The following is a 24,286-nucleotide window of genomic DNA, read 5'->3' as shown; positions in this document are numbered from 1 at the left end:
TTCTGTATCGGAGAGCACACTTTCTAATAGGAATTAAAATCTGAATCTAAACTTTTGCTCCCTCCTTCCCCCTTTTGTTAGCCCCTGCTTGACGGATCACTGTGAAACTTTACATGAAGGAGTCAAAGTAGATGAACACATTCTTTTTGAAGTTTCAACGAGATTTGTCAAACCACACAAAAGTTAAGAAAACAAAAAATGTCTTTCCTATTGAAAGTCTGAACTAACCACTGTGGCGCTATTACCAGCAGAGTGCAATAAATGAATAATCACCTCTGTAGATGAGATCCACCAGTTTTATATGTGTCCAATATGTGCCCCCCCCCGACCCTTAAAATGCACTTCTAGAGACTCCACTGCACTTGGGAGCATTTACTGCACATGCATCACAACATCCTGTCCAACACATCAAAAGTCATGACAGAATGCCTCAATGGCGCTATAATTTTAGAGGTGGACGAGCAAACAAATTAACAGGGAGAGCCATGCCAGAGCTGAGTCAAAGGTCTGGCTCAGATCTTTGAGCCAGTGCACAAGCTGAGCCCTGAAAATCTTTGTAATGTATACCATACAAAAAATACCACATAAAATATAACGTCTCTTCAAAATTCAACGAAGCATTACCATGTGGGACCTTTGTCGTTAATACTTCAGATTACAGCTCTGAAAAGTACATGAACCACTGAACTAAAAAGATAGACAACTGTCATGTAAACCATGTACGTAGCCCAGACTATTAAGGTGCAACATTTTAGTGTATCAATTCAAACATAATAGGTATTTGTACAACTGGTATTCTGCACTCACATAGTTAAAAGTGCTTTCGTAACCGGTAACGAAAAGAAAAAAAGAAAAACAAAAGAGTTTCAGTGAAACAAAATATTTGACTTGGGTCACACAGTGCAAGCAGGGAAGCTGCGATGTATCAGTTCTTCCGTTTCAGTTTGTATACAACATACATATATGGGTATCTATTTGTTTCTCCATATGATTCGACCTATTTATGCATTTTCTGCAGCTTTTGCATAGCGCAAACTCAACCGATGAAATTGGAGCACTTTATGGGAACACCAGCAGCATTACAGAAGGTCACGTTCACTGTAAACGCGTGGAGAGATTATGTGATTTGCTCAGAATCACAGTCTTGAGGAAACGCCGAGACTCGAAGCTGGTTCCCCATTTTCAAAGTCGACAGCTCTTGGCCTAACGCCACAGACTGCATAGAAGAAGTCAAAAGCCACGTGAAAGCTCGGCTCGAGGTTGCAACAGGCCCTCGAGCTCAGCCATGCTCCTCTGAATTGGAGTTCATGGAAGCAGCGATGGCAGATACTCGTGTTCTTGGTCACTTAAGCACATGCAAGGCGCGTGCGCAATAGGTCTGAAGACACTGACGGCCGTAGGATCGCAGCATTCGAGATGTATGTTGGGACCTCGCTACGCCCAAGCAAGTAGTCGTCTGTCTCTGGGTCAGTCGGTGAAAACGCCCCATTCACCAATCGCAGAGTGTATCTGCAGTAAAGACTAGGTGCCCACAGCCTTTCGTGACGGCCCACTGGCAGCTGGGACATGTTGTTCCGGGGCGATTAGGGCGGTGACTTGCGACTTTTCCGGGGCCGGTTATTCATTTCCAACCAATCGTAGGTAACGAAACACTCCTCGAACCGCCCTCCTACGTGCCAGTCAGTCAAAACTACCTTACGATTGGCTCCATTTACCTTCAGTTTTTGTAAGTACTGTAGAGTGGAAAGCAAGGCAGAGACAATCGGATTTTAACATCATCCGCTAGAAGATTGGAGGTAAGTCTGAAATACTGGATTCCTTCAGCCTATTTGGGCTGTTGGTGAGGTTGTGATGACACAGTGTAGTTTAATATACCATAACTCCAACGAGTGCTACTGAGCTCTCTGTGGTATCTGTCATATATAGTCTGTACTCTATTTTGTGACCCTTTCTGTTCTATTTTCTTCACTTCTTTCCATTTATTTAGCTCTGATAAACCGTCTTGCTTTTATTTCTCTACCCCACCCCTCTCTTCCGTAGCTTCATTCTTTTTTTATCTTTTCCAATTCTGATTTCCTTCCAAACTTATTATTTTATGGCAGATTAATTTTATTCTTTACGCTTTTCGTTTATACCTTTTCGTTTTGTGCGTTACTTGGTTGTGCATTTTGTTGTCCGTTCTCAAATCTCTGTGTGGTTCATCTATTCCTCGATTTCTCACATGCCCCATTCACCGTATATTTCCCTCTCCTTCTCTCAAATACATTTCTAGTTCCCTTTCACGTGCCTCCTCTAAGTATGGTTTGCGCCACCACAGGTCTCTGTGCCCGTTATATTCCCGACAACCACTCCATCCCAACACTCTACACTCTAACCCGTGACGGAGCTTGTGATTTAACATTATCTGAGTCAAAGTTTCCCCAAGTCCATGAAACTTGGCGCTTCCGTTTCTTGAGAAAACCTCTCATGCTTACTCTATTGTCACAGCTCATTGTGTACCTCTGACCAGTCGTCAGATTTTGTAAAGGTCGCCACCTTCCATTCTCGTTGGCCATTTGGTGACCTTTGGTTAACCAGAAAAACTAGTGAGCAGTGGGGTTCAAACAGTATTCATAAGACATTTACATTCAGACTACAAACTCCTGCTTAACATATTATATGTCTAGTTAGTTACCACCTTGTCTTGCTTGGCAGCTGCTAGAAGAAGTAGCGCAGCGAACAGAACAAGCACAAGTACCTTCAAAATCGGAAACGAGATAAATCCGACAACCTCTGCATTTCTGTTCATGAGGCTGAAAGGACAGTTAGGTTAAAAAGGTGTGGCTTCTGGACTCCCTTCTTTATTTGCTAACGGGCTGGGAGCCTTATAGCACAGAGACTTGAGCCATGCATGAAAGGCAAACCCCACAATATCGTTTAGGCTGCCATAGGACTGCCTCCTTACTGCATGTCCCAGATGGCCTTTCCTAGATTCCTCTAAGATTATTTGCCATACAGGGGTTTTGCTCACCGTTTGGAGGTATGCAGTGCTGATGGAGCAAATAGGCCATGAGCCCCTCTAATATGGGGGTAAGTACAGATACCAGGCCCCACATTTATGTGGCCTGTCCAAGTCAGTATGTGGCAGAAGCCTACATTTATATTATCAACCTCGCATCTCCTTTTTAGGTCGAGCCTAGCAGCGCGCAAGCGACATGGCTATTCTGTAGACTTTAACCACTCCCAGCTTACGCCCATCAGTTTCATTCGTTCCTGGGCCTGCCTTTCAAAATTCCCTTGATTAGCTAGGTAAATGCTTTATGTTTGTCCCGCCTTGAGGCTGCTTTGTTAAGCCTTGCAGACTTACCTTGTTACATGGATTATTGCTCGATCGGCCATATACTTTAGTGTGTGTGTACTCCTCTTCTTCTCTTTTTTTTTGTTTCTCCCCTTTGCACTCCGTGGCGGCCATGGTGCTTCGAAGTATTGTATAGCGCAAACTAGATCATAGGTATTGCAGCGCTTTGCATGATTTATCAGTTATGTCACACTGTTACCAAATCGGAGTAATTAAAATTTTTGAAGCACAAACTCGATCGGAGGTCTTGGAGCACTTTGCATAAGCACCAGTAACATCACATTGTTACCGAATCAGTCATTTAAGTTTGCAACCCCATTCCTAAATTCTTCCCAGCTTTAGCAGTTGAAAAATATACAAACTGCTGCTGTTTCAATAGGAAAAAAACACAGAAATCCTCAAAGCTGCTCTCCTGGCACAGCGGGAGAGCTGATACTACAATATTTACTGAACTCTGGAAACTTGGCTTTTGCTCATAACTCAGCCTGTGGTGATCCTAGGACAATTGGACCACCACCAAACCATTCAGCACAATACACTCTTTCTGTCTAGGTCATCTCTTGGTTTCCACACTAGGTAAGTAGGGTCCACAACATAATAATCCCTCTCACCATTCAGTGTCTTTTTAAGCTTTCTCATGGCTGGAACTATTGTTTACAGGTGGGAGTAGTTTTTGTTTTAAGGTCCTTGTTTGTGATATTATTTTAGTAGGCAGGAAAATGTGTAATGCATTATCGTCCTCTAAGAGCTATTCTGAGCATTACAGTCAAGATATTATAATATCCCCTGCACTCGCAAACTAGCCCCAAAATGCTTTGCAGGGCATTCATTTTATAAATCATTTTTGCCCATAATTCACTGTGTGGTGGTCCTAGGACAATGGGACTACCATCAAAATGTTCAGCACGACACACTCTTTCTGCCTAGGTCATCGCTGCGTCCCCACACTAGGATGGGGGACCTCAACATAATAACCCCACCCACCATTCAGTGTCTTAAAGTTCTCTTGCGGCTGGAACTTTTGTTTTACAGCTGGGAGTAGTTTGTGTTTTAAGGGCCTTGTTTGTAATAATATTGTAGTAGGCCTGAAAATGTGTAATGCACTATGCCCTGTAGGGGCTTCATATATGATTACACTTTCTACTTTCTGCCATTCTGTTTTCACGTGGTTATGTCCTCTAGGGGCTGACTGTACGGTTACTTGACCATGTTTTTTTCCAAGTGCCATTCTTGTTGTGGTGCCCTGTAGGGACTGTTTTAAGCATTACATTCTAATACCAAAAGTGTATTTCTGATAAGGGTTTTTATTGGGTTTACATGATGATTGTATATGTTTTTATTAATCTCTCCTAATTGCAATTATGACCATGATTCAGGCCAAGTAACATCCTTACTACACTATGACTGTTTGGACACTCTTGATATGTTGGGTGACCATTCTAGTTTATTTCTCTCGTAACTCCTCCGTGTCTGGAAAGTGGTATCCTATTAAAATTAGCATGGCAGATTTAAATTAGGATGCTAAATGGCAACATTTTCATTTTTTTTTGCTGCAGATAGAGGAAGAAGTTGAATGGAAGTGCTTTAGTAATATTCAGGGCCAGCAGATTATGTGGCAGAAAAAGACCAAACTATGAGGCAGGTATTTACCAATTTATGTGGCAAGAAAAGTCCAATTATGTGTTTACAACGCCAGTAGCTCCAACTGTCGCAAATTCAAGACCTGTTGCATTGCATATGCTTGTAATTATTGAATCATAGTCACAGTAGGTTCTTCATTGCAAACCTACTGCATTGTGCTTCTTCAAGTGCTGTTGCCTTTCTGAGAATGTGACAGTTTTAAAGTACTTGGTGGAGTGGTTTGAGGTGGCCAGGTTCTAAGAAGTAGATATGTTTTTAATCACACAATAAAAACTGAAGTTACTAAGCATTGGCAAAGTCAACAAGTCTTTTCTGTGAAACATATGTCATTGCCACTACTTTTTAGGTCTCCTCTTAGACAGCATATACACTGTCTCTCACAAGCCATTTTGTTTGCTTGGGGGGGAAAGCTGGAGGGGGTGGGTTAGAGCCTGCCCATTGCTAAGCGTTCATTGGCTTTGTCACACTTATTTGCTGACTCGCCTTCTTCAGCGCGTGTTGGCTTCACCTCCTCTTCATGTTTTTCTCCCTTCCGGGGAGCATGGCCCAAGTGCTGCTTTGTTTGTAAGTGCTCTTCTGCTTCTTGCACTTTCTGGCCTGGGATACTTTTCTCTTCAACTTGCAGCAGCATTCGCTAAGAAGTAATTGTTTATTCATGATCGATTTACTTAAAATCATTACTTAAAAACATCCGAGCTCAGCAATTTATGAGTGCCATAATAAAAAAAGTATAAAGTTAGATAAAAAGATATGTCTGTAAAAAGGTTCATTAAAAGGAAAAAAAAATAACATTAGAAAACTTTTTCAAAAACCTTTAGGAGGCGGTGGGGTCAGGATTTTAGTGTTCCAGTGCACCAAGTCTGCAATGACGGATCAACTTTGCTCATGTCCCATTTAGCAAGCTGCACCTGGGGCCCAAGAGACAAAGAGAGAGGTACTGTAATCTCACAGTGCAACAGTTTTATCCAGATTGAAACAATGGATAAAAACAGGTCAGACAAAGTTTTGGGATTTCCCTGACCTAGCAGCGATCCAAGATGTGTTGGCGGTTAGCCACTGGGTCCAGACTGTGCTGCGATGACTGGGCAGATCTCACCCTGTTTGTGCATTAAGTAGTGTGGATCGTAAATTAGCTGTTAGTTTCCCCAACCTAGCAAGAGTCTGTGGTGAGTGGGTGGGAAAACACTGGTCCAAAATGTCTCTGCAGTGTCTGATGCCATTGGCCCAGCATAAAGGAAGTAAGAGATGATGGCGATCACCGGTGAGTCTAGTGGAGCAGCACAGCAAGTGTAGCCAGGGTTCTCTGCGATAATTGCATAATGGGCAATATGTTATTTCGGCGTGCTGCGCCCAGGCTGCATTAAAGTCCACAGTAGGCAAGGCCGCAAGCCTCATGTAAATAATTCTTTGTGCCTGGGCAGAAAGGGGTTGCTGAAAATACGGCTAAGCCTTCCCCGGAGTGTAAGATGCAAGAGGGGTGCCTTGGTGGAGTGTTTCTATATCTTGTTTGAATGAGATTTTCATGACCTGCCCATTCACTGCTTACTTCCATGCTGCAAATGGAATTTCCAGATTATGCAGACTCACTGTCTCAATTTCCAAGCAGCTGGCAGCCGCTGTAAACTGCCAGTGCCATGAGAAGCCCCTCCACTTTGAAGATTGTTTTGATTTTTTCTTTGAGGTTGGTATCTGGGGCCCGCAGAGTCCTGATATAGTACTTGACTAAATCCTCGAAACATTGAAAGGTCTGGATTCCCAAAGTCTAGTTCCAACCTCAGCCTTGCTCTTCTGGCCTGCTGAGGAACGTGAACGATTTTCTTTGTATGATGAGCTTTGAAAGGGCATGAGAAAAGTGCCTAATGCACCGGGGAAAGCTAGATGGCTGCAGTTTAAAGCTGGAATCAACTTTGTCCTCAGGACTTTTAACATTGGTTCGGCAGTTGGGCTTTGAAGGAGGTGATTGAGGCATTTCAAACTGTAAATTATCCCATCCCCTTACTCCTAAGGTGTTTTAGTTGAACCCCCGGTTTAGTCCCATTGGAGAGCCAGCTGCCAAGGTAATTGTAGTGTGCGGTTATTTTTAATTCTCCTAGCTGCCACTGGGCTGACTCTTGCGTGGATAGTTCCCAAAAATAACAACCTTGGTCTTTCCCTAGTTCACCACAAGTTTGCTTTCTTGGTTATTGCTACAGAGGGCTCTGAAGGCTCTCTGCAGGCCAACTCTGGTATGATCCATTATGACAATGTCATCTGCATTCTGCAGAATTGGTAAACCAACCTTGCCCAGCTTAGGAGGAAATAAACTGGCACCTTCCAGTGCTTTGCCTAGGTCAGCTGTAGAAAGATTAAAAAGTAGAGGAGCCAACACGCATCCTTGCTTGAGACCTAGGTTCTCTGGTATAGAGATTCAATGGCTTTGAGGAGCTGGGAAGGAATCCCCCAGGCAGTTAGCTTCACCCACAACTTTACCCGGCCCACTAGGTCAAAAGCTGCACTGTAAGACATGAAGCAGCAAAATAATGGAGGTTGCTTGTGCTGAGTGGCTCGATGTGACAGATGTGTGAAGGCTATGATGCTGTCCATTGTAGAAGTTTCAGGACTGAAGCCATACTGGAAAAAAAGGAGGATGCTGTTCTCTTGTGCCCAAGCTTTTAGCTCTTCCAGGAGTAGACGGGCGTAAGCTTTTCCCTCTAGATCAATTAGGGCATTGAGCTGGTAATTTGCTGGGTTGGTACAATCTACCTTTTTGTGAATTGGGAAAAGGATTGTCCCTCACATGAGTTTGGAATAATTGTAGTAACAAAAGTTTGGTTGAACAGCGGTGTGAGTAACCCTTCCCAAATGGCAGATGCGGTTTTAAAGACTGTTGCTGGGATCATATTCGGCCAAGAGGCCCTGTTGCTCCTCATTTTGTTAATGGTGCCCATTACTGCGGCTTGTGAGAAAGAAGTGGCTTGATGAATGGGGCAGTCTTGGATGGCAGATAGATTGAGGGAGGAGGTTGCTGTACCCGGGCCCTTAGTATATAACTGCTTGACATGGTTCACCCACGGCCATTCCGCCATGCAATCCTCCTTGGACTGGCCAGAGTTGCCAAGGTTGTTTATATGCCTTCAGAGGCTCACATGATTCTTCTCTTTTACAGGGGTGTGGAATTTTATAAAATATCTACTTGTTCATGGGACAGATTGCTTCATAAATCTTGTTCTGTAAAAAAAATCCACTTATCCCTTTGGTGCCATGTAGTGCATCAAAACATTATGGCAGCAATCTCATTATATAGGATCTCTGATAACAGCCTCTTTGATTATGTAAGGGCTCATACTTTTGTAGGGTTTGGATACTACCATTTTGGCACCAGTCAGCATATCTACATCCTAAGGCTGGAGATAAGGGTAAGCAGTTGTTTTAGGGTTGGAATGCCCTTTTGAGTCTGTGCAAACCTAATAATGTGCCTGTTTTAGGGGTTTCCACCAGCTCTTCTATAATCTTTTCCCATAGAGAGGAAGGTTGGAAATTTACTCCTGACAAGGGCAGAAGTAAAACTACTTCATGGGTTGGGAAAAAGTGGTTGGAGGGAAAGAGAACTCGTAAACGCCCAACAGATTTTCGCATAAGCAAATCTACACTTGCATATTTGCTCATGCTAAAACGCAATTCACAAATATTTTCTAGAAGTACGTTTTCTTGGCCTACCTCTGTAAATACATGTGGATTAATGAGTGCCGTAAAGCTGCACTAATGTAAGAACACATACAGTGCGCACTTTTGTAATTTTCTTTAAGAACTGCATCCCTAATTGGTTAGCCAAGACTTTTGTTTTTATTAAAATTCTCTCTATTTCTTGGCTGTCTTCTCTTTGAGTGACAGCATTCTGCTCGTTCACTAGGAGCACATTGGCACATAAAGTAGATTTGTTTAGTATCCTGAACTACTGTAGCAAGGTGTGCTTTCTAAGACCAAAAATATTTTTGCTTTTTGCCAATGTTTGTTATGATGGTGAGGGCCCGGCAGCTCCTGCTGTAGTGTGGTCAGTTTTACGTATCCTTTGCGCATTAGCTTCAGGCTTTAGGCCTTTGTGCATTTTGCCCTGGATGTATTTTATTCCTTTGCTCACAGCTTAGAGCCTCTGTGCACTTTGCTCTAAATGCTTTTATTCGGCTTCATACTGTTATTTTTCAAATAGCCAGTTGTACGGTCTTGTTTTATTTTTTATATCACACTGTTTAGCCTACTTCAGCACTGGAGTCCTCCATAACACATTCACTGTTCACTCTGTGCTTCAGTCAAGGATACAGTCTGGTACATTGCCGATAGACGTGGTAGGAGTTTAGTCTTTGGCATTCTTGCGTAGGGACATTTTGTGATCACGCTGACATGTTAGTTATAAAAACACTTCCTTGTCCCAATACACGCAAGAGGGAGATTCCGACCAGGGAACCACAACTAGACACTGACTGCCTCGTTACAGATGCTGAACCAGATCACAGGCCTTTGCTCAGGTATGAGGACTAATGTCTCCCCGGGGATTCAGAAAGGCAAGTTAGAAGCTTAACATGCTGTGCTCGAAATAGAACTAGCTGAGAGAGAGTAGAAATTGTTAAACACCATGATAGCGTTATTCTTATGTTTCACTCTCCTCGTGACTATTTCAATCTTACTGTGTTGTATGGTTCTGGTTATTGCGGCTCACGCCTTAAAATCTAAACTGCAGTCGTTTTATTAAAACATTATATAAAACTTATACTGCCTTTGTCATTTGTATATGAGATCATACTGTAAATGAGAGAGTTGGTTTGGATCTGAGTGACCATGACTTCCCTGAGAAGTTCCAAAGATGTCATGCGCTCAGCTGCCTAATCATCTCTTCCCTTTTGGAGAAATGAGGCACTGCTAGTTAGCCGGAGCAAAGCCGGGTTTAGGGTGACAGAGGTCATTTCAAGTGGGTCCGACTCAGTCCCCCACGCCGTGAACGATCCTGCTGCCTAGAAATCCAGTAGTCTCGTTTAGGATAATGAGAGCCCACGCGACACTACAACAATAATGTTTTTTTTTAAAACAAGTCAAAACAGGGCACACACTGACAAAACCAAAAAGCTAATCACCAATGTCAGATCTATCAATTTTTTCAATGCTTGTTTATTTTCATGTTTCCTCATAATCTTTTTGTAACTGGTTACACTGATCCTTCCATTATGAATATTTTTCTGGAAGTACTAGCATGCATCAACATCTTACTGAATGATGCTTCAAAGAAATGGTACCTAAATTTCACAGTTGTCTTAGCCCAACATTTGTTTCTAGCTACAGTTTATTGTGAACATTTTTATTTTGAAAGCAAAGAATCACCAATCTTGCTTTTAAGTTCCTGCAACTATTTGCCTCAAACCAGACAGCATGCTGGGAGCATTATGCATAGCTTCATATTATCAAACTTTGCATATGTGTGTATGTATTTCTAGACTACAACCACTGTTACTAGTGCAGTCAGAGCTGACATTTTCTTCGATTGCTCACTCTAATAATAAAGACCTTGCATTAGTGAGCTATAAATACAAATTCGAACATCATTAACATATGGACGCAAATATTATCTTAATTGCGGACATTGCTCTTTCATTATCCCTGTAAATTGGCAGCCAAAGAGTTTGTGCTCCAGGGGTCTGGGCCTACTTGTCCCAAGGACAAAATGAAAATGTAAACTTGTTGTCCTTGACTCCAAACAATATTCCCTGGGTGTTGGGCTATAGGAATTCCACATTCCTGCTTTTAGGAGAGTAAGGATCTTCAGCAGTTCTGCTTCACTGCTGCCAGACAGTCCGTCTGTGAGCTGTTCTGAGGGCTGAGATAGATTGACCATGGTTGATTTGGTCGCCTCTACCTCTCTCTCTCAGGGCTCTTCGGAGGCTGCGCTTGCTTGCAAGAAGCTCCTTTGGTGGAATGTGTGCAGGAGATGGTTGACAGAAGGGGTTTCTTCTGAAGGGGTTCCCAGGGCCTCTCCCTAGTAGCAGGTGCAGCAACAAAGACTTGCCAGGGAGCTCATATATATATAAAGTGTGACCTGGCAAAACACAGAGGCACATTGGGCAGGAGTTTGTGTGAGAAAAAGATCTGCATTGTCGAAAGGAGAAGCAGCAGCATATTGAATTTGTTGGGCTCTTATGTGTGGGATGAGTGGCAAAGTTGAAAGAAGAGGAGTAGAGCAACATATCAGCTCCCTGTCTGAGGGAAGAGCTGGAGGGGTGGGGGGGGAGCACACAAAGGAGACCGCTGGAAAACACATACGTTTTCATGGTGTGCTTTATCAAAAAAGAAAAAAGTGGCTTGCTAAAAGTGAACAGCGAAGGTCAGTGAATGCTTATGTGAGCATTTCAGCTACAGAACACCAGCACAATACACCAACATAAAACCTCAACACAACACACTACTAGAACAACAAGATTCCACAAAATGTTAGTAGCGCCAAACAGTAAATTACAATATATCACAGGACAACAACAGCACAACACTTCAGTTGTGCTGTGTTTGTATTTGTGTTGCTGTTGTTTTGTAGTTTTTGTTGTAGTCTATTCATTCATATTGGGAATTGCTGTTGGGTTGGTGAATTATCGGTTTGTACTTGGGGTTCAGCTGGGATATTTTGGGGCATTTTTATAAGACCTAATAAACTTACCCTACGTATTGTTCTTTTCATGTTTGTGTAGTTAAATGCTACCACAAAGGAAATATTTATGTTCTACTATTTGATCAATAAACCAGGTCGTTCTCTGTTTGAAGGAAGTGTCGAGAATTTGGACGTTTTTTTTCCCTTTTTTTTTCCTATATTTACAAATGAGTAGCATTGGCAATGTGAATTCATGTGTTTGTTATAAAGTTAATACAATGGTGGTTTGTGCTCGTTGTATATTTTTGATGGCCTATGCATTGTTATTTGCATGTTCGTGTGGCTCAGTGTTTACACTAAGGAAATATTTCAATTGAATTTGAACATCTTATATTTAAGCAAGTATCTAACATCTGTAAAGGGTAGTTGAAGAATGATGACGCCGGATTAATTGGATACAATTAAATTAAATTTTGCACACTGTGTTCTATTTATTTTGGAGAGCAAGGACATATTTATATATAGAAAATAGTGACAACAAATGAAACCAATAACAATGTGCTTGGGCATGGTGAGCAGTGAGAGTGTGGGAAGTGCAAACTGATTTTAAAGCAAAAAAAGAAGAAGAGACGTTTATTCTAACACCCCAACAGTGGCACAAATAATATGCAGTGTTTTGGAAGTGGAATGTGCAGATGAGTTCTTGTAGTTGACTGTGACAAGTAAGTATACTTATGTGAATAATCTGGGCATTTTGTGCATAGTAAGGGCATCAGTGGCATGATGGCTGCAAACCACAAATAATGCAGTGTTTGGCATAATGGTGGTAGTTCTCTGCATCGTAGGGATACTCATGTCATCTTGGTAACCACTTTTCGCATAATGCTGGCCCTGCCATTATGGTAGTAATTCTTAGCGTAGCAGTGGTAATTATTGACAGATCGTGTCTTCCACAAGCACAATGCTGGACATTGCATAATGGTGGTAATTCTTGGCTGCAATCAAGAAAAATACTTGCATTCTTTGCACACAACAAAGGGCTCTCTATCTCTTGGGTTATTAGTATTCTGGTCCCATTTTTCTTCAAATAAAGGATGCAAATCCTTCACCCACACTTGGTAGCATGCTTAATGTTAAAGTAGTGTACCAAGTGGTATGGACTGTTTCTATTGATGACCCCAGGATATGAGGTGAAAAGCTATGGTAAAAAAAACGAGAGCATTCTAGGTAAAGCAGGACTTGAGTAGTTCCAAGAATGCAGTGTGGTGGCCTACGTAACACAAGGGAGAGTCGGGTGGGAAACACGTATTTCCTCAAGATTAATTCTGAAGCCAGAACAAAGGTAGAGAAATACGAAGTTGATGTGGGTTCTTCATTTTGTTTCTTTGCGGGCAACAGCATTATCAACATATGTTTGTTGTGAAGGCTAAGTTATGTTTGCAGTGATGTACTGATAATTCCAACTAAAAGCTCACTGAAGGTATCCGTCTTATGTCCTCACTCGCTCCGATGTTCTAAGTCATTATTGCCAACGCAGTCCAGATTAGGTGCCAAATTTTCATATGAATGCATGTATTTGGATTAATCCTTACATTCTGGTGCTATCTCAATTCTAACGCTTCTCCATCTTTATCTGACTACCTTTCCCTTACACACTGGTTCATGTCTATAAATTTCCTTAAGCTTATCTGTCAAAGACTGAGCATCTAATCGCAATGAGAAGTTTACCTTTGTGGAGTCCTTTAATCTGGGCCTTGTGGTTTCACCAACCGAGGAAGGCTAGTGTTTAGTGTGTGGTTGTAAAAACTGCAGGTTTATGGTAAGGCCAACTGCCTGGATGCTCACGAATAAACATTTTACAAACTCCAGTTAGTTTAAAACTTTTCAGCATACCTGTGAACCTGCCTTTCTCGCTGTGACCAGGTTTTCCCAATCTTGCATGTCTTGCACTAACTTCTATTATGAAACCCAGGTTCTGGTGCAGCACCATCTCTAAGCCATGTTCAGTCACTGAGACTTGAGTGAGATGGATAGGGAATAATCATCAGATTGCATAATGATTTTCTGTATCGGATTACTCGCAATTCTGAGGAACTAGACTGGTTTCATGCCATCCCGAGGGAGACATCCAAGATAGTTGGTGCTATTGGACCTCCCAGAGGACAGATTTACTGTCTTGGGTGTTATTGGTACAAATCATGAATGAAACCTGTGATGAGTTGGAGGGAGATTGACGGACCCATTTGCTAGGATGTCTTGACCCGGTGAAATGATTTGCAAAATGTGACACTGTGGTGGAAGCAGAGAGAGAAGGGATGACTGTGCTGGAATTCATGGTGATGGGGCAGCTGTGGGGCTGGTATGTGTTGTTCGGGACTGAACAATGTTTGCAGATAAAGTGCAGCGTTGGGGATGATAGCTTGAGAAAGACCACTGTTGTCACAATAACTCTTTCATTGGGACGGCACTGATGTACACGAGTTGCAGACCTTTCTCCGATAGAAAATAGAGTGAAGATGCAGAGGATGAAACATTACTTTTTTCTCTCTAAGGACCTCTGCCTCTATAGAAACCCTAGCAGATGATCCAGAGGCAACTGAGTCAGAGGGCTTGTGCTTGATAGAGAGGTGTGTCTATTGGTGGCACCTACGTCGGACCTTCAAAGGGACACTGAAAGAATAGTTTGAAAGATGACTTTTTAGGTAGAATGCAGTGGAGAACTTCTGGGTCACGTTACCAAGAATGAAATTGCATTCGATAACCTGGACTCCAGCACTCAAAAATTGGAGGCCCACGTTCATGGGTTTGAGGCCTAGTGGGGGTGTCGTTTGAAAGGCTGTGTGGAGGTTAACTGGGGCGAATGACACGTTGGAATATGTGTGAAATGCAGCAAGGGCTGCCTGCTTCGACTCTTGGCAGCGACATTCCCTGCTAAGGCGGAGGTCTGCAAATCGATGATCCAGCGCTTTCTTAATACTGAGGAACTCCGAATTGGTGCATACAACTCTGTTGCAGAGGTTTTGGTGAGGTAGTTGCAGATGAAGCCCCAACTGCCAAGGAAATCCGGAGGTGTAACCTCGTCACAGAACTGACAGATTCATGCCAGCGCTAAGCGGTAGTTGCGTACTGCTTGGCAACAGGGCATAAATCCTTGTCTCTAAACCTTAGCAAGGTACACATATTTCACGATCTCAATATAGTCACACAGAAGAAATGGGGAATGCCATCCATAAAAAAGAGTTGGTAATTACGGGTGGTCTGGCTTCTGACTAAATTCGTGATGAACGATGATGGGAAACTGTGTTTATGGCGAGAGATTTCCTGAACTCAAGCTTTGAGTGCCACTGTTGAAATAGAGACCAGATGGCCGTGGCTGATATCTCACTCTGCATGTTCAGTCCTCACTAACCACAGTTCAGTAAAAAACATAAAAACGAATATAAGTGCAAACATAGAGAGACTTCATCGATTGGTCTGTTAAATCGGCGTTGATATTTTCCTTATACACACCACAGCATGGGACAGTTGGCCAGTGCACTTCCGGCATTTCATCTCCTCCCTTTGACTAATGGCATTTTGCCTGTGCACGGGCTGGAATGAGCTGATTGACTTGTACAAGTGTGAACTTTAGTATGCACGGCGCGGTGCACTACATAAACATGTAAACAGAGTTTTTGGGGTGTGCAGTTAAGTTTGGTGTATTTACCCGCTCAATGTAAACAGCCCCTGCTAAATGTATTTTTTTCCCTTCGTGCAGCAGAAATAACATATTGCCTTGTTTATGTTCATTGTTATTTTTTGCACTCTTTAAGGCTTAGAGAGTCTAAGCAGTTCTCATATTATGATTCCTTTTTCGTATTGAGCCGCTGCTCATGGCTTAATTTATGTGCAGTTGTAGATGTGGACTGTAGTCCATGCTGTGAATGTGGATATAAATAAGAATAACCGAGTTTGTAGTTTTCTTAGTTTGATGTTTGGTATAAATTCTTGCATCATAGAACTATTCTGTCTTGTTTTACAGAGCCTTATGTACCCCTGGATAATGACGAGAATTTTTTTTTGCAAAAGATTTAGCCCTTTGTTTTTTTTTTTTGCTTTAATTTTCTTCTCCAAATTTGGTCACAAGTTACCCTCAGTGGAAGCTTTTACCGCATACTACGCTTCCACCGTACTGTAGAAAGTATATGAATGTAGCTAACTATGATCAAAACTTGTTTTAAACCAATTGGCAGCTTCGTGGTCACTTATTTTTGACCTATGTGTGTTATACATTAAATAGCCACATACTTGCACTTTATTATATTGTAATTGTATTTATGTAGCTCTTACTACCCCTGAGGAGTCGTCAAAGCTCTTTTCGGCAAGTAGTACGCTACTCTGGTACCCAAAAGGCTTAGTGGTGGTTTAGTATAGAGAAATATGAGCATAGCATTAGTGTAGGGAGGTATGAGTTAATTTGAGCAGAGGACATGTGAGTCTGTTAGTTGGATTGAAGAGAATAATGGAGGGATATAGGAGGGAAGGTTCCAGAAGTGTTAATTGGATGATCACAGTAGTAAGGAGAGGTGGAGGAGGGAAAAGTCTGTAGAAAGGGATTAGGGAAATCATAGTATTAAAATGGGGGTTGGAATGAGTCAAAGAAGAGAAAGATGAGGGAGAATTTAGTAGAGTTGCTTGAGAGATCATAATAGTAAGCTGATGTTTGGGGTGAGCCAGAACCGGTAGAGGAGGGAAGAGTCTAGGAAGGGTATTTGGGAGAGCATAATAGTAGAATTGGCTTGGGATGAGTGAGAGAGTGGAGATAGAGGATAGATTGATAGAGGTATAGGGTGACGGTCAAACAGAGTAAAGCTTTCAAGAGTATTGTTTTCTCTTGTACAGTAGGACTAAAGTAATAAATATATATATACTTGTTTATATAACAAGCAAATATATGAGTAAGGAATATAAAATATTGAGATTTAAGTTGTATTGTATAAACACAGACTTTCTAGAGTTTCAGTATATGAAGTTAATTTATTTGTGTACTTTCATAACATTGTTTTTATCTTTTCTCAACATTTCAATAGTGAAATGCTTGTAAATAAATAGTGATCACCACAGAATAGGACGGATTGCTGTCGAGTTGGAACCACTGTCTGAGGAGGCATTAATGTAGGGCCTTTTGCATGAGTGACCAATAGGATCCAGGAAGCCATGAGGCCGAGCAGGCACAGGACCATCAGGACTGAAATATGTGCTTCATTCTGAAATATCCAAATTATACCCGAAATATCCCTAACCCATGAGGTGGGGGAAAGTCTTGTAGTGTAGTGTTCAGTACTGACTTCGAACATGATGCACTGAAAGGGCTCCAAGTGAGATTTGGGTTTGTTAATGGATAAGCCCAGTTCGAACAGCAACGACTATATTGTCTGCAGGTGGCAACACAATCTCTGGCAACTTGTCTTTGATGAGCCACTTGTTCAAATAGGTAAATATTTGAATTCCTGAAAGTCTTAGATGGGTGGCAACCACTCCTTACATGTTTGTGAAGACTCGTGGAGCTAAAGTATAGCCGAACAGAAGGACTGCAAATTGGTAATGTACTGATCCTAACGTGAAGTGAAAGTACTTTCTTTGTGAACGCAGAATGTGTGAAAACACCTATCCTGCAGATGGACAGACGCTATTCATTCTTTCTCTTCCAACACTAGTAATACTTGAGCCAGTGTCCGCATCGCAAACTTTTCTTTATGCAGAACCCAAGTCAAGATCCTGAGATATAGGATCCGAAGAAGACCACCATTTTTTTGTAGGACTGTGAAGTACCAGGAGTAGCACCACTGGCCCAGTTTCTGCTCCAGCACAAATTCCCCTGCCCCTTATAGGAGCAAGATTTCTAGTTGCTGCTGAAGTATATCTAGGTGGTCTGCTAAGGAGGGTGGGGAGCGAAGATGGAGGAATGGGTGAAGAGCCCTGTTGGAGTGGTGGAGCATATTACAGCATGCTAAACCTATTGGTCTGATGTTATGACCTTCCAGGCCAGCAGAAAGGATGATACCACGCCTCCACCAGTCACTGTGTGGTCAGACAAGATAGAATAAGGCTGCCTCTCTGCAGTGGTGGAGGAGTAAGGAAGAGGCAAGGTCTATATCTTCTGGATACTATGCATTTAATGGCCTAGGGCAGGGGTACATTTTTCCCAGGCCGCTAGCATTGGTTCCATGAGAGTCTTATTGAAAGGGCGCAAGGGGTTTGATGCTTAAGATGTGGATTGCAACACTTCATTCAGTAAGTTCAACTTGGACTCTACAGAAGATAGTGATAATTGTAAGATGTCTGCCCCCTTATGAATCATGGCATGGCAAGATGTGGCTTCTGGGAGCGGGAAACTGGTGAGAGAACAGAATTCCCACTCCAGGGAGGAGTCTAACACACTAGCATCACGGGTCCATGCTCTCAGACTGCTCATCTCCATCGTCTGCATCCTGGCTAGGGTTTACCAAAGGATAAGGAACCCCTACCAAAATATAATCAAACTTCGTCCACCAGCCTTTGTGCTTCTCTTCTTGACCTACGTACATTTTATCAGGGAAGCTCCAAAGGGTAGACTTTAACGGCTGGGGTGAAGAAAATAAAAGGCACCTTTCGTTTAGAGGCATATACAGAACTTGTTTAAGTGAGACTGGCTTTTCACAGGAGTTTTTCAGTAATTGCAAACTAGAGAGCAAAACATCATCTGAGAGCGCAATTTGGAAAAAGAAGAAATAAAACATTTACACCTTAGTATTGAAGTGAAGTTTTGATTCTCTTAGTGCAATTCAAGTTATTTGCTCCAATACGAGAATCTGGATGACCTTTTCCTTGCTGTCTTAAAAGCACCCGTCCCAACGATTTCTATAGGTGTCTACTTCTTGCCCTGGGTGGAGGGACAGGCTGCTTTCTCGAAAGAAACAGTAAACTCTGGTGCGCAGCCAATACTGCTCGAGCAAACAAAGTTTGGACAGTAAGAGAAGAAGTGGTTTAATTAGAAGTTAGAGGTTTGCCACTTACATACGGCATTTCAGAGTACACAGTTCTGCGCCTGGAAATAACTCTGCATCAAATATTGCTACCACATTTTTCTGCGCGTCCGCCCACGGTTGTTAACGGGGCCAGGAATACATTTAGGGCACACCTTTAACTGTGTGTTCCTGGCACAGACTGACGCAGTGCGCCCTGTTATGGTAAATATACTGTCCCCAACACAGCTGCAAAATCGTGCTTGGATTGGGGTCTTTCACTGGCAACACAGCCTACATTCCAAAGGTAGTGAGAGAGCCCCCCAGATGCAGTGAATGACTGTGCCCATTTGGAGGAGGATGCCAAGGGGATCCGTGGAGACTCTTTCCCACATTCTGAGGGACACCCTTGTGGGGTGCAAGGACTGTGCATCACCTCTATGTGGGGCACAGTTAGTGTGCCTCCCGACAGCTCCTTTCCATCTATGCCCGTGTCTGTAACACAGCACGGGTTCAGAGCAGAGTGTTTCCTCAGCTGCATGGGACCAGGCTACCATGCAAATGAGGGCATGCCCTCTTGTGATCATAGCGTTGTAACGCAAAATGACGGGGTCCCCATACAGAATGTAATTGGGAGCCCCTGCTTCTCCCATATCTCACAGATATTCGTTGGTCTCGGGCTAAATGGAGGCTCACTGAAAGGTTGAGGGCCACTCCTGTGTTGGGGGGGCTGGCTCTACATTCACTGTGTCTGGGCTTTTCAGGCATGGAACCACATCTAAATATCTTGGAACTAAAAACCTTAGCATCTTTGTAGATAGTTCTGTGCTCTATAAATCCACATAAACGGTTGCACATGTCGCAGAACTGCAAGGCACACCGCTTTAAAGAAAATTAAATCGCAACACATTTACTTCTCTCCCACTTTTTCAGAAGAGTGAAGTTTTGATTTTTCATAAAGAAAATGCCTACTATATTTTTTCCTGAAAACAGTGATTTAGGTGAACCACACCCTTCCATCCACTGGAAAATCAGGTATGGCATAAGACCATCTCAGCAACTATTTCCTTCTTTCGTGTCATATAGAATGTAAGTATGTGGAACTGTTTTACAACCCCCCCCCCCCCCATCCTAAGATCAGCACCCTTGCATGCCACTATGCGGCACTGGTTGACTCTGCATTCGTTGTTGGCGTCGTGGTTGCAGGACACAATGCCGCATGCCCCACACAGGCACCACCCCGCACGCCAAAACCATCTCCCTTCACGGCCCTCCATGCCAGAACCACAGAGCCATGAAGGACACTGACAGTTGTATTTGTATAGCTCTTACTACCCCTGCCAAGGCATTGAAACGCTGCACTGGGCAGCACTCTGGCTAGTCCACTGTTTATTAGTTATTTTGGGTATTGGAATTAATATTGTGCTCTCAGGGAAACCATTCCATGCATTTACTTAAGTTTATTTGTGGTAGGTTAAATTAATAGGAGCTAGGTATGATCATTAATTGGGGGAGGGTATGTGAGTTCATGCAAATAGTTGATGGAATTAATAACTGAGCTACAGGGGACCTAAGGGAATTGCTTACAAAGGGGTTTATAAAATTTGAAATTAGGTGTTGGTAATTTGCAGAAACGCACTTATAGATATTAAGGCAAACACATGTGACAGACTAGGCTGTTTTCAGAGAGGAGGCATGCAGGGAAGGAACATGCCACCCTAAGGCAAGAAGGAAAGGCAACAAATAGGAGTAAACTGATGTCATCCAGGGTTTTAGCAATACAGAGTAGGCTTTTTGGGATAGCATGCACTCTGAGGATGCAACATAGCAGAAAGAAACAATATTATTTTCATGTAATACTGTGCTCTAATATCTACTTTGGAAAACCTTAGGTTCATTCAGATGAACATTCTGTCCACTACCATTAGTTGTTGTATCACAAAGGACAGCAGATCATCTCAGGGGTTGGAAGTGTAAAGTAATAGCTGGATGCATATGAAGTAATAGCTGGATAGCATAATAACTAGGAAATATCAGGAGATTTATGCAGCAATTGAAAGACGCAAAGCCTTGATTGTTGCCATGTGAAAGAATATACCAGCTAAGTAATGCAAGCATTGAAATGGAAAATCTGAAAATTCTGGAGCATATGTCCTCTCTTGTTCACTTTTTAAAGTTTTCTCACCATATTACAAAATCAAAGTGGATGCATTTGGATGCCCGTGGTTTTGCATGGCACAAGATGGGGACAGGAGAACTTTTGCAGATATTGGAATGTATTGCTTACATTCATGTCGTTTTTAATAGTGAAGATTTAGACACTCAAGTGGGAGAGGTGGGAGCTGGACTACCTTTAGAATTTGATCACAATTTTGTTAACAAGGGGCTGCAGATTATTCCTTCCTGTGCTTTGCCTTTTGATGGATGGTAGGGGTTACAGTGCAGCTGCTTTTCTTTTGTTGAAGGTGCTAAAGTTTCTTGGCCAGGAATGCTCTTTTGTCTGTTCGAAATTGCTGTGTTATGAAAGTTGGGGTGCAGAGAATGTACACTTTATTGTGTTCATGTTGTTGGTGCTCCAGCTTGAAGCCAGCCTCCGTGTTACCTGCTGTGCGAAGCATTGCTTTAAAGAAAGGCTGTGTCTAGAGCAGGGGTCTCTAACCTTCTTAATGGTAAAAGCTTCTTATTGCCAATGAAAATCATCCAGAGCTGCTGTTTAATATACAGATTAGATAAGTGTGCAAAAAAGCCAAGCAGATTAAACGTTGCCCCACGGAGTATCCAAGTCCTGCTGCAATTAGTGCACTGCACTAATGGCACGAGATCTGTATGAGTTATAGCTCTTTAGTACTAATTATGAATCAACTCTGTGAGGTGAGTACCTCAGTGGGGCTTGTTTTTTCTTTGGCGTACAAGTATGGAAAGACTTCAGTACCAGAGTAAATCCACAAAGTCCTTTGGGTGATGCCCAGAAATAGATCCTGCCTAAATAACTGAAGATTAAGACTGATAATTCCTGGTTGCAAGAATAGTTCGACCATTATTGGCAAGACTCTGCTGCCTCGTGTGAACATACCCATGGTCACGTCCCCCCCCCCCCCCTCCCTGTTAATCATGCACACACAACTAAATCACACAGTTATTTTTAACATATTCATGGCACCCCTAGTTAGGATCTTTCGCAATAATAGATTTTTCAAGGTACAGGCGGACCAATGTTCTCTAGTAGAAATATGTTGCTGAAGTCACCGAAGGTTGTTAGAAAAAAGCTAAATACTATTAAAAGAAAGAACGGGAGAAGAAGAAGAAAGAAAGCCAAGGGTGAACTGGAGAGAAAGGAAAAAAATGAAGTCAGAGAGGAGGGATGGAGAATGGGACTCCAGGAGAGACTAATGTATATAGAAGGGGTTTTTTGGAGGGAGCTAAGAAGGGATATAGGGTGACAGAAAGTGAGAACTAGAATGAAGAAAGGAATGGAGGAAGGAAGATTGAACAATAAAAAAAGAAAAAGGAAGAACAATACAATGTGAGAAAGAAAGAAGATGTAAGAAAAAAGAGACTGGAAAAGTGGAAAAAGGAAAATGGCAAAAGAAAGGAGCTGATAGAGATGGCAAGAAAAGGAAAAACGAAAAATTGAAAGCGGGAAAGAAACTAAGATAATGTTAAAAAGAAGATAGAAAATGAAGAAAGGCATCAACGAAACAAAGGCATACAAAGAATGAAAGAAGAAGACAAAGAGAAAATACATTTAAATGAGTAGAACTACCAAAAGGAACTGGGGGCCAGATGTACAAAAAAAGCAATTTGCGACTTGCAAATTGCGAGTCCCTGCGACTCGCAATTTGCAAGTCGCAAATTGCTATGCAGTACGGTGTCTGAGACACCGACTGCAACTCGCAATGGGGTCGCAATGACCCACCTCATGAATATTCATGAGGTGGGTCGCAAATTGCGGCCCCATTGCGAGTATAGGCACTCGCTAACATGGAGGCCTGCTGACGTCAGCAGGCCTCCATGTTAGCGACCTGCCTTTTAAATAAAGCATTTTTTTTTTTTTTTAAGTGCAGCCCGTTTTCCTCACAGGAAAACGAGCTGCATTTCAAAAAAATCCGAAACCTTTAGTTTCGGATTTTTCAGGGCAGGGACCACTCCCTGCCCTGAAAAATTAATATGGGGTCCAGTCACAAAGGGGAATGGGTCCCATGGGGACCCCTTCCCGTTTGCGAGTGGGTTACCATCCACTTCAAGTGGATGGTAACTGCGACTCCATTTGCGACCGCATACGGAGTTGCATACCACTCCGACTCGCAAATAGGAAGGGAACACCCCTTCCTATTTGCGAGTCGCAAATGCATATTGCGAGTCGGTAACGACTCGCAATATGCATTTGTGCATTGCAAACCCACGTTTGCGAGTCGCAAACGGCGATTTTCGCCGTTTGCGACTCGCAAAAGGGTTGCTACATCTGGCCCTATGTGAAGACAACATTTGATAGTGGTACAGGTAGAAGACGAGGAATCTGCAAAGTCACAAATCCACCTGACTAGCGATGAGCTACTTGGAGACAGGATACGAAATACTGGTAGGTCTCAGTCTACCTGTTGGAGAAGCCTGGACCGTCTATTATGTGCGCCTGAAAGAACAACCCTAAGTTGGAACTTGAGCTGGAGATAATAGATGCACTCTCCATGGTGCCATCTGTAGAGCTGAACAAGCACATGAACAGCCACTCAAAACAAAAGGCAGATAAGCAGGTGCATCCACAAGTATGATGGGATGCAGCTCCCCAATCTCTCATTTCCTCGACCGCCACCTGCAATCGTCCGTTGCACCACCTCTGTGCAAAACTTTCCCTGTGCCTTTCTAGGTGCAGCAGCCATATAGGAAAATATGAAATGGAAACATGCGACTATCAACAAATTTGAACAAGAAAGAGGTGTCACTTCCAATCACCGAAGTACAGCAATTCAAAGCAGTTCGTAAAAGGTACACACATTTGACCTTTAGCTGTAAATAGCACGCTTTTGTGAAGGAAAGCATTTTTAAGGTGAACAAATCTACCAAGTCTTCTGTTTGGTTAATTTGTAAAAAGACATATTTGTGATTTTGCTGAAATAATGGCCCCTGTTGCTGCAATAATCATTCTTACAGATAATATTACAGAAAGGAAAACTATTTTTTTAACACTGAATAGTTGTATAAAATTACATGTTCTGCTTAACTATTTTCTTGCTGTATTTTTGTGTGTACTGAATTTAATAATGAGTGGTGTCCTGTGATGTGATAAACGATTCACTGTGTGTTAAGTGGTGTAGTAATGATTGCATTGTGGATTTTCTTTTTTTCAAGCTGTGTTTTGTACAATCACAAATCTGAACAATGCATCTGCTCAGAGTGGACGAAAGCGTAAGCACTTTTTTGCCAGTCATGGGCAGTCATGGAATATTTTGATGGCAACCACATATAAAGAGGTGCACTTGAATTTAAAAATAAAACTTTATTCACACTTTGCCACAAAGGTTCTAGCCAAGTATCGCAGTAGTGTCTCCTGGGTCAAACGTGAACAGTAAATATTCTTCCAAACTTGCAAAACTGCAAATTTACTAATTAGCATTAGGACATACAAGTCTGCCTCTCCTTCCTGTCATGAATCCCAGCAATGTCATCAAATCATAATTCACGGGGTGGTGGGACGCAGCCTGAACGCCAAAGATGGCAGTCACA

At 42.4% G+C, this 24,286-nt stretch overlaps 1 protein-coding gene across 2 annotated transcripts in view; it reads left to right on the top strand.

Annotated features, from left to right (window-relative positions):
• The first annotated feature begins 1,669 nt into the window (after nucleotides 1-1,669).
• SLC39A10 (solute carrier family 39 member 10) overlaps nucleotides 1,670-24,286 on the top strand; it is a 269,902-nt gene continuing 247,285 nt past the window's right edge. The window contains exons 1-2 of one of the 2 annotated variants that reach the window (XM_069225865.1): nucleotides 1,670-1,796; nucleotides 4,894-4,975. The gene's annotated coding sequence lies outside the window, so the exon portion shown is untranslated. The remainder of the gene's footprint in view (nucleotides 1,797-4,893; nucleotides 4,976-24,286) is intronic. The other variant, XM_069225864.1, reaches the window with a different exon arrangement.

The sequence above is a fragment of the Pleurodeles waltl genome, chromosome 3_1, assembly GCF_031143425.1.
Source record: "Pleurodeles waltl isolate 20211129_DDA chromosome 3_1, aPleWal1.hap1.20221129, whole genome shotgun sequence".
Taxonomy (NCBI): domain Eukaryota; kingdom Metazoa; phylum Chordata; class Amphibia; order Caudata; family Salamandridae; genus Pleurodeles; species Pleurodeles waltl.
The sequence above is the reverse complement of the archived record's forward strand: the minus strand, read 5'-3'. Positions and strand labels throughout refer to the sequence as shown.